A 10,820-nucleotide genomic window follows, 5' to 3' on the forward strand; every position below is an offset into this window, starting at 1 on the left:
AAAATGATGGGTAGGGGCTTGGGAACCCAGGCACACATAGCCCATCTCTGCTGGTTTGGAAGTTCTGTCCTTGTTCCGACAGTGTGAAAAGCAGTAGTTGCTTTAAAAGTGCCTTGGTAGTACAGTGGTCTAAAGCACCCTGTTATTAAGACCAGCTGCCTGCAATTACTGCAGGTTGGAATCTCGCCAGGCTCAAGGTTGACTCAGCCTTCCATCCTTTCTAAGGCAGGTAAATTGAGGACCCAGATTGTGGGGGCAATAAGCTGACTTTGTATAAATATACAAAAGGATGAAGGCTATTGTTTAGCGTATTGTAAGCTGCCCTGAGGCTCCGGAGAAGGGCGGCATATAAATCAAATTTAAAAAAAAAAAGTATTGTTTCTTCAAGTCCCAGAATTCCACCCCTTCCGCCTCCTTTTTTTCAGCTCATCCAAGATCCTGAAAAAGAGAATTGGGTGGGGGCTAAGCGTTAGCACCCCTTTATAATGCCTTGGTAAGACCACACTTGGAATATTGCATCATGTTTTGGTCACCACGAGATAAAAAAAAGATGTTGAGACACTTGAAAGAGTGCAGAGAAGAGCAATAAAGATGATTGGGAGAGGCTAAAACATATTTATTTATTTATTTATTTATTAAATGTATTTATATGCCGCCATTCTCCCAAAGGACTCAGGGCGGCGAACACAAGTTAAGAAACAAGTACAATAAAATCATAATTTAATCCAAATAATTAATTAGTAGTAAATAATAAAGCCCGGAATCAGTCTCAGCCTATTTGTTTGAAAAGCCAAGTCTTCAGGTCCCGACGGAAGGAGCGGAGATCAGGAGCCGTCCGGAGCTCAGTAGGCAATTCATTCCAGAGGGTGGGAGCACCCACAGAGAAGGCCCTACCCCTGGGCACAGCAAGGTGACATTGGATCGCCGTCGGAACCCTGAGGAGAGCGGCCCTATGCGAGCGAACAGGACGGTGAGAGGCAGGCAGGAGAAGGTCCTGCAAATATCCCGGACCTAAGTCATGAAGGGCCTTATAGGTGAGGACTAGCACCTTGAAGCGGACCCGGAGAACCACTGGTAACCAGTGCAGCTCACGCAGGAGGGGTGTTATATGGGAGTAACGAGGGGCTCCCATAACAACCCGTGCAGCTGCATTCTGGATCAGCTGGAGTCTCCGGGTGCATCTCAGGGGCAGGCCCATGTAGAGGGAATTGCAGTAATCCAAGCGGGAAGTAACCAGGGCATGAAGAAGAACTGAGAGAGAGCAGGAGAAAGAGGAAGAGCAGAAAGGGAGAAAGAGAGAAAAAGAGAAAAGTGGAGAGAGAGCAAAAGGGGGAAAAAGAGCAGGAGAGGGAAAAAGAGAGAGAGAGAAAGGGAGAAAGAGAGAGAGAGAGAGAGGGAGGGAGAGAGAGAGAGAGAGAGAATTTCTCCCATCTCTGATTTCCCAGGCCTGAAGGAAATCATTGTTCTCTCAGCTGCTGTAAGCATTCAATAAAAAAATTCCCCCAGGCACCTGTGGGGTGAAGAAAGTCAATTATGGAAGAGGACCTTTGTTTCCAGAGTCATAAAAGGGAGAAAAAGAATAAATCTCCTCTCTACGCCCACTGCAGTCCCAACACTTATCTTGGATTCCAGGCTGAATCATTTTTAAAGTGTTTGCCAATTTGGGCATAAGGATCCTTTTCATGCCAGTACGCATCAGGGGTGGGCATCCATGGCTCCTTTCTGACCTGTGGACTTCAGCTCCCATTTCATGACTAACAGAGTTGGCCCAAGCAGGAAACCCTATACCATTTCAGGCAAATGGTTGTCCAATCTCTTCTTAAAACCTCCAGTGTTGGAGCATCCACAACTTCTGGAGGCAAGTAGTTCCACTGGTTAATTGTTCTTACTGTCAGGAAATTTCTCCTTAGTTCCAGGTTGCTTCTCCCCTTGATTAGTTTCCATCCATTGCTGCTTCTCCTGCCTTCAGGTGCTTTGGAGAATACGTTGACCCTCTCTTCTTTGTGGCAGCTCCTCAAATCATGGAATATTGCTATCATGTCAGCCCTAGTCCTTCTTCTCATTAGAACAGACCAGAAGAGAATAACAGAGTTGGAAGGGACCTTGGAGGTCTTCTACTCCAACTCCCTGCTCAGGCAGGAAACTCTATACCATTTCAGACAAATGGTTGCTCAGTTTCTTCTTAAAAACCTCCAGTGTTGGAACATCCACAACTTCTGGTGTCAAGTTGTTCCACTGGTTAATTGTTCGCCCTGTCAGGGAATTTCTCCTTAGTTCTAGATTTCTTCTCTCCTTGATGAGTTTCCACCCATTGCTGCTTCTCCTGCCTTCAGGTGCTTTGGAGAATAGGTTGACCCCCTCTTCTTTGTGACAGCCCCTTAAATATTGGAAGACTGCTATCGGGCCATTGCATGCCAGGAGGGGGAGGGGGGGTCATGCGTGCATGCATGGGGGCGGGGCATATAGAATTATGGGTGTGGGCACCTGCCCGCGCGACCCTCTCCCGTCCCCCCTTCTTGGCACACGATGGCAAAAAGGTTAGCCATCACTGACTTATACCATGTCAGACAAGTGACTCTCCAGTCCAGTGGTGAAATCCAAATTTTTTTACTACCGGTTCTGTGGGCGTGGCTTGGTGGGCGTGGCAGGAGAAGGACACTGCAAAATCCCCATTCCCTCCCCACTCCTGGGGGAAGGATATTGCAAAATCTCCATTCCCACCCCACTCCTGGGGCCAGCCAGAGGTGGTATTTGCCGGTTCACCGAACTGCTCAAAATTTCCGCTACCGGTTCTCCAGAATCTGTCAGAACCTGTTGGATTTCACCCCTGGTCCAGTCTCTTCTTAAAAACCTCCAGTGATGAAGCACCCACAACGTCAAAAGTCGACTCCCTCTTCCTTGTGGCAGCCCCTTTGTCTGACATGCTATATTGCCCCCTGCTTCAGCGGGATGGGGGGGGGTTTGACTAGAAGACCTCGAAGATCCCTTCTAACTCTGCTATTCTGTTCCCTTTTCCTCCTGATGGAAGTCCCCCAAAGAGTTAAATGTCCACCAACAGGATTAGCCACCGCTGTGGAGGGAGACTTCTTCCATTGTTCCCAGCAGGGACCGAAAGGTCTCGGATGCAAAGGCTAAATTTGCCCGAAGCTTGAAATGAGCCGGAATGAAGGAGGCTCCCACAGAGTTATAAAAACAATCCTTTCGTTGCATCCCTTCTCTGGGCCAGCAGACTCGCAGACCCCAATTTTTCCTAAGGCATTCCCTGACCTTGAGATCAGCGGGGAGGGTCTCGGGGTCGCCGGGTCAAGAGCCGAGCTCAAGGAGAAAGCAGAATAATCGGCATTCCATCTCGTTTCCTCCTTGGCTATTTAAATCCTTTTAAGAAACCGAATTGAAACCGGGATGTCGTCTTGCACAATCGGATGGAAAGCGAGCAGTTCATCTTTTTTTTTGGGATGAGGAGACGGGGGGGGGGCTCTGTTGGAGTGGGGGAAACCCTGGGTTGCATTCACACAAGGTGTTGAACCAGGTCAGGGAAAGTTCAGTGAAAGTCTTCGCACAAGAAGCCAATTTTGCTTTGGTTTTGAAATTATTTATTTGTTTGCTTGTTTGTTTGTTTGTTTGTTTGTTTGTTAGTTAGTTAGTTAGTTAGTTAGTTAGTTAGTTAGTTAGATTTATATGCTGCCTTTCTCCAGAGACTCAGGGGGGCTTACAATGCATTAAGCAATATCCTTCATACTTTTATATATACCTGCTTAGTAGGGCTTTCGCCCCCCCCCCCCAAGCGGTGTTCTTTTTTATACAAAGTCAGCTTATTGCCCCCACAATCCGGGTCCTCATTTTACCTACCTCGGAAGGATGGAAGGCTGAGTCAACCTTGAGCCTGGTGAGATTTGAACTTGCAGTAATTGCAGGCAGCTGGCAACTTAAGTGCTATTTTAACAGCACTTAGTCCACTGCGCCACCAGGCTCTTTAGACCAGTGATGGTTAACCTTTTTGGTGCCGAGTGCCCAAATGCATGCATGTGTGTGCATGAATGCATGTGTGCGTGCACAAACTGCCAAAATGCAATGCAAGTGCCCCCCCGCACATGCACCCCACCCTCACGCATGTACGTGAGTCCTGTGTGCATCCTCTCACGTCCCACGTGTCCCGTTTTGGCTTCCAGGTTGGTACAGGAGCTTTCCTGTCTCAAAATGGGGCATGGGGGGCACACACGAACCCCAAAATTCAATGCGAGCAACCCCCACATGCATCCTGCCCCCCCCCACATGTGCTCACACTTCCCCTGCATGCGCTCCGCCCCCTGTGCATGCACAGGAGAGACCCGAAGACCAGCTGGCTAGCGGGAGGCATGCCATGCACACATGTGTGGTGGAGCTGGGCTGGGGTGACGGCTGGTGTGCCCGCAGCGAGGGCTCTGCGTGCCACTTGTGGCACACATGTCATAGGTTCACCATCATGGGTTTAGACGCTCAATGGCTGCATTATTAGTCTTCAACTTACGACAATTGAGCTCAAAATTTCTAATTGCTAAACGAGACATTTCTTAACTGAGTTTTGCCCCATTTGTCACAGTCCATCCATTGCTTCTTTTGTCCTGCCTTCAGGTGCTTTGGATATACAATATACAGGTAGTCCTTGACATATGACCAGAATTGAGCCCAAAATTTCTGTTGTTAAGCAAGACAACTGATGTTTAAGGGAGTTTTGCTCCATTTCACAACTTGTCTTGTCAACTTTATTGAGTGAATCGCTGCAATTCTTTTTTTTTAAATGTTTTCTTTGTTTTATTTATATAACATTCAATTTTCATCAGTGTGTGGTCTGGGTAGAGTTATTTTTAAACAGTCATAACGCACGTATTTGTTGTGGTATTTAATCACCATAATATCGATAATATAATAATATGATCCTATAATAACAATAATACTTCACAGCATCTTCCTTAACAACTTTCCACTTCACTGCAATTCTTGAGTCAGTCAAAGGTTGTTAAGTGAATCTTGGCTTCCCCGTTGATTTTGGCTTGTCAGAAGGTCTCAAAAGGGAATCACGACATGACCCCAGGACTGTGCAACGTGTCATAAATATGAGCCAGTTGCCAAGCGTCTGCATTTTGAACAAGTGACCATGGGGATGTTGCAAATTTATTTATTTTTTTATTAGTCCAATTTATATGCCGCCCTTCTCCGTAGACTCAGGGCAGCTTACAATTTATTTATTTATTTATTTTTCAGATTTCTATACCGCCCTTCTCCTTTCGGACTCAGGGTGGTGAACAGCCAAAGTAAAACATTTGTACATAAAAGTTAAAATAGATTTAAAATCATTAAATAAAGTTTGGCCCATAATTTAAAACATTTCAATTCAAAACCAATTTCAAATTTTAAAAACCCACCGTAAAATCAGGACAGCCCGGCTAACTGAAAAAAATAGGTTTTAAGAGCCCGACGAAAAATCCGGAGGTCTGGGATCACTCGTATCTCTGGGGGTAGATTGTTTCAGAGGGTAGGTGCCACCACAGAGAAGGCTCTCCCCCTGGGGGTCGCCAGCCGACATTGTCTGGCCGACGGCACCCTGAAGAGGCCCTCTCTGTGGGAGCAAACCGGCCGGTGGGAGGCAATTGGTGGCAGAAGACGGTCCCGTAAGTACCCCAGCCCTAAGCCATGGAGCGCTTTAAAGGTGATCACCAACACCTTGAAGCGCATTATAGCAATATAGCAATAACAATGCATTATTGCAATAGCCTGCATACTTTTTTGTATATACCTGCTTATTAGGGCTTTCGCCCCCCCCCCCCCAAAGCGGTGTTGTTCTATACAAAGCTGGCTTATTGCCCCCACAATCCGGGTCCTCAATTTACCTACCTCAAAAGGATGGAAGGCTGAGTCAACCTTGAGCCTGGTGAGGTTCGAACTTGTACTAATTGCAGGCAGCTGGCAGCTAAGTGCTAGCACTTAACAGCACTTTAGTCCGCTGCACTACCAAGGCATGTGTTGTGTGAAAAATGCTCAGGCCGCTGGGGATGAGTCTAGGTTGAAAAACTAGAAAGTCCAGTTGCCCCCTGAAAAAGCACCTTTGGGACAAACATGATGTGGATGACTGAGAATCTCTGTAGACATTTAGCTATGCGCTTTCAGACGAAACCTCTTCAAATGGTGCGGGAGTGTGAACGGATTTCCAGAAAAATTGCAGACTACAGGAACCAGTTGCACTTCAGTTTGAGATCCTGTTGTGGCTCCGTTACCTGAGCCTGTGTCATCGGCAGGAGAGGACTCCGAGAGTGAAGGAGAGGAGTTGGCAAGGCCTCCCTCTCCAGGACCCTCCTCTCTGGCAATGCCTTCGGTGTCCGCTGAAGGGCAAGAGATAGGGCCGGGGCCAAGCACGTCCACGCAGCCACAGATGGACAGTGATGAGGGTAATGAGTCTTGGCTGGATCCATGCCAGCATCGCAGAGATAAGCGCGCGCAACAGAAGAAAAGGCATGCCAGAGATTAGGCTGAGTCACTGGACCACACCCCACAGGGCATAAAAGGGGGTGAGGTGGCCATTCAGACTCTGTGACGGACAAAACTAACTACTATTGAGTCACATTGCATCTTTGGAAACAACATTATCTGCCTTGGATTTATTTTACGGACTGGCAATTCTTGACTGTGTGTATTTTGTTTATTGAGTAAAAGTTCTTGGCAAGCAGCTAGTGGGTTGCTGCCAAGCGTCTTATCGGAAGAATTTGTTGTCTGCCAGTTTATTTAACCCATGGCTGTCTGTTTGTGTGCGTGTGTGAGACGGGGACAGAACAGATCCAAACAACACAGACTCATCCCCAACGGCCTTCACCTGTCAGTGAAGGGACACAGAGCAGGAAACATCCTGCAGCCAAGAAGGCTCCACACCCATATGCACCACTCAGGTGACTCCGAGGACACAGATAAACCTCAACAGCTCTCTAAAAGGATGCAAATGACCAGCTGTCTGCAAGGAGTATCAATCCTTCCATTCCCCACCATCCAGTCAGAACTGAAGAAGCTTCTTGGAGGAGAAGCGAAACGTCTTCAAAAGAAAAAAAAATCATAAAGTCCAGTTGCCTCTTGAAAAAAAAAAAGCACCTTTGGGATCAAGAATCAGAAGCTTCAATCAGAACTCTCCATGGTGCTGAATCAGCCACCTGCCTTCTACTCCCGGGATGCCATCTGTAAAGGTAGTCCTCGATTTACAGTCATTCCTTTAATGACTGTTCAACGTTACAACAGCACTGAAAAACGTGACTTATGACCATTTGTCACACTTACGACCGCTGCAGTGTCCCATGGTCACATGATCAAAATATGGATCTATCTATATCTATCTGTCTGTCTATCTATCTATCCTCTCTTATCTATCGTATCTATCAATGATTGATCAATCTACCTACCTACCTATTCTCTTTCTTATCTATCAATGATATCTATCTATCTATCTATCCTCTCTTATCCATCGTATCTATCAATGATCTATCTATCTATCTACCTACCTACCTATTCTTTCTTATCTATCAATGATATCTATCTATCTATCCTATCTTATCGATCTATCTTATCTATCTTATCTATCTATTCTCTCTTATCTATCAATGATCGATCTATCTATCTATCTACCTACCTACCTACCTATTCTCTTTCTTATCTATCAATGATATCTATCTATCTAACTATCTATCCTCTCTTATCTATCTATCCTCTCTTATCTATCTATCCTCTCTTATCTATCAATGATCTATCTACCTACCTACCTACCTATTCTCTTTCTTATCTATCAATGATATCTATTTATCTATCCTATCCTATCTTATCTATCTATCTTATCTATCTATTCTCTCTTATCTATCAATGATCGATCTATCTATCTATCTACCTACCTACCTACCTATTCTCTTTCTTATCTATCAATGATATCTATCTATCTAACTATCTATCCTCTCTTATCTATCTATTCTCTCTTATCTATCAATGATCTATCTATCTACATACCTACCTATTCTCTTTCTTATCTATCAAAGATATCTATCTATTGATCGATCTATCTATCCTCTCTTATCTATCTTATCTATCCTCTCTTATCTATCAATGATCAATCTATCTATCTACCTACCTACCTATTCTCTTTCTTATCTATCAATGATATCTATCTATCTATCTATCTATCTATCTATCTATCTATCTATCTATCTATCTGTCATCTATCTATGATCTCTTTCTCCTCTCTCTCTCTTCTTTCTTCTCTCTAATCATCTATTATCTATCACCTCTCTCTCTTTCTCTCCCCATCCATCCATCCATTTATGAAATTTATTTGCCGCCCATCTCGTTTCCCAACCACTCTGGGCAGGTCACCGCCTAAAAACATTGAAAAATATTAAAATCACCAATCCTAAAAAAACACAGCAGACAAAAACATTAACAGATAAAATTGGTTTAATAAATGTAACAAATAACAAATGCAATTATAATGAATGCATTCATGAATAAAGCCATCAATAAAGAAAACACTGACTGCCCTGAATAAAACAGGACCGGAGGAAGAGATAGTCTCCTGTTTTCTTGTGAAGAGGTGAACATTTGGAAGGTCTTGGTTCTCTCCCTCTCCCTCCCTCCCTCCCTCCCTCTCTCTCTCTTTCCCTCTCCCTCCCTTTCTCTCTCTCAGCTTTCCCTTTTTTTTCCTTGGCTCATCTTCACAGTGATGAAACCCGTCCTTGGTGAACTTGCTTTCCTTTCATCCCTGGGAGATGGCTTCAGATTCCAGTCCTCACCCCCTCCCTTCAGAAAGAAGGGGGCCCTTGCTGCTTGACCCCCCCTCCCCCCTCCCTCCCCGCTGCCTTCCTCCCACCATCCAACCTTTGAGTCCAAAGAGAAGGAAGAAAAAAAAATAATCTCCAGATCAGAGTTAAAACAAACTCCATCACAGGAGGAACCTTCTGATGGGGGGGGGGTTGTGGAGGAGGCTGGGGCAGGGATTTAACCCCACATTTCCCCCTGGGGCAGTGAACTGAGTGATGGAATGTGACCCCCCCTTTCCATTAGCAGATGGAAGCGCTCCGAAATTGCATTTCTCCCCCACCTCCCCCAAAGGGGAGGCATTGCAGAAACAGCCTTGTGCTCGGTGATGGATGCCAGCAGGTGTGGGATGTGGCAGGGCCATTACGGGCTCACCTGCAGAGAGGTTCACCTTCAGACCCACAGAGAGACCTCCAGACCCGCCGCCCCGAACAATGTCTGAACAACGATCAATAGGCAAGCGACGACGAGGACGGAGGTAATCTTAGGAACCGAATTTCCAAACCAATTTCCCCACCGAACGAGCTTCAAATAAGAACAAATTGGACCGAAATGCAGGCAGCCCTCGGCTTACGACCACAACGGAGCCCAACATTTCTGTTGTTAAGTGAGACGTTGTGTTCAGTGAAGTTTTGCCCCGTTTTTACGACATTATCTTGCCACAGCCGTTAAACGAATCACGGCAGTTGATAACTTAGTAATCCAGTTGTTAAGTGAATCTGGCTTTCCCTGTTGATTTTGCTTGTCGGAAGGTCGCAAAAGGGGATCACGTGACCCAAACCCCCCCCTCCCCCGGGGACACTGCAACCCGTCATAGATATGAGTCAGTGGCCAAGTGTCTGAATTTTGATCACATGGTCATTCGGATGCTGCAAAGGTTGTAACTGTGAAAAATGGTCATAAGTCACATTTTTCAGTGCTGTTGTATAGGAAGTCCTCGACTTACAACAGTTCATTTAGTGACCGTTCAGAGTCACTTCCTGTACAGAGAGACTGCAGCCATGACATTAAAAGACGCTTGCTCCTTGGGAGGGAAACCCAGACAGCATATTAAAAAGCCCCAGAGGTTCTTTTTCAAGAGGCAGCTGGACTTTCCCCCCCATTTTACAACCTTTCTTTCTACAGTTGTTAAGTGAATCACTGCAGCTGTTAGGTTAATAACACAGTTGTTAAGTGAGTCTATAGGCTTCCCCATGGACTTTGCTTGCTGCAGGCTCACAAAAAGGGATCACATGACTTCGTCATACATACGAGTCGGCTGTCAAGCATCTGAATTTTTATGATGTGACCATGGGGATGCTGCAATGGTCGTAAGTGTGAGCAATGGTCATGAAAATCACTTTTTCTCAGTGCCATTGTACCCTTGACACAGTCACTAAACAAACTGTTATAAATTGAAGACTACGACAGGATTGCAACTCTCCAGAGCTGGCTGGGGAATTCTGGGAGTTGAAGTCCGCACACCTTAAACTTGCCAAGGTTGAAAAACACATATTGTATTTTTCGGACTAGAAGACGCACTATTTTGTCTCCCAAAAGGAGGCAAAAAAAGCCTCAAAAATGGCCCAAAAAAGCCTCAAAAACGGCCCCCCAAAAAAGCCTCAAAGATGGGCTGAAAAAAGCCTCAAAAATGGCCCCCAAAAGCTTCAAAAATGGGCCAAAAAAGCTTTAAAAACGGGCCGAAAAAAGCCCCCAAAATGGGCTGCAAAAAGCCTTGAAAATGGGCCGTAAAAAGCCTTGAAAATGGGTCGTAAAAAGCCCTGGAAACAGGCCGAAAAAAGACTGGAAAAGGCCCGAAAAAAGGTAGGCCAAAAACTTTTTTTTGTTGTTGTTTTCCTCTTCTAAATTTAGATGCAACTTATAGTCAGGTGAGCCTTATGGTCCGAAAAATACGGTATATCCTAAAAAAACAACAACAACCAACCCTTGAATTTTTTGGAGAGGCCGATTTTCTGGCCTCTGTAGAGAGATTTAATCCCCCCTTGGAAAGGAGATAAATCTTA

Source organism: Pantherophis guttatus, chromosome 3 (genome assembly GCF_059756535.1).
Source record: "Pantherophis guttatus breed Tessera chromosome 3, ASM5975653v1, whole genome shotgun sequence".
NCBI classification, from domain to species: Eukaryota; Metazoa; Chordata; class Lepidosauria; order Squamata; family Colubridae; genus Pantherophis; species Pantherophis guttatus.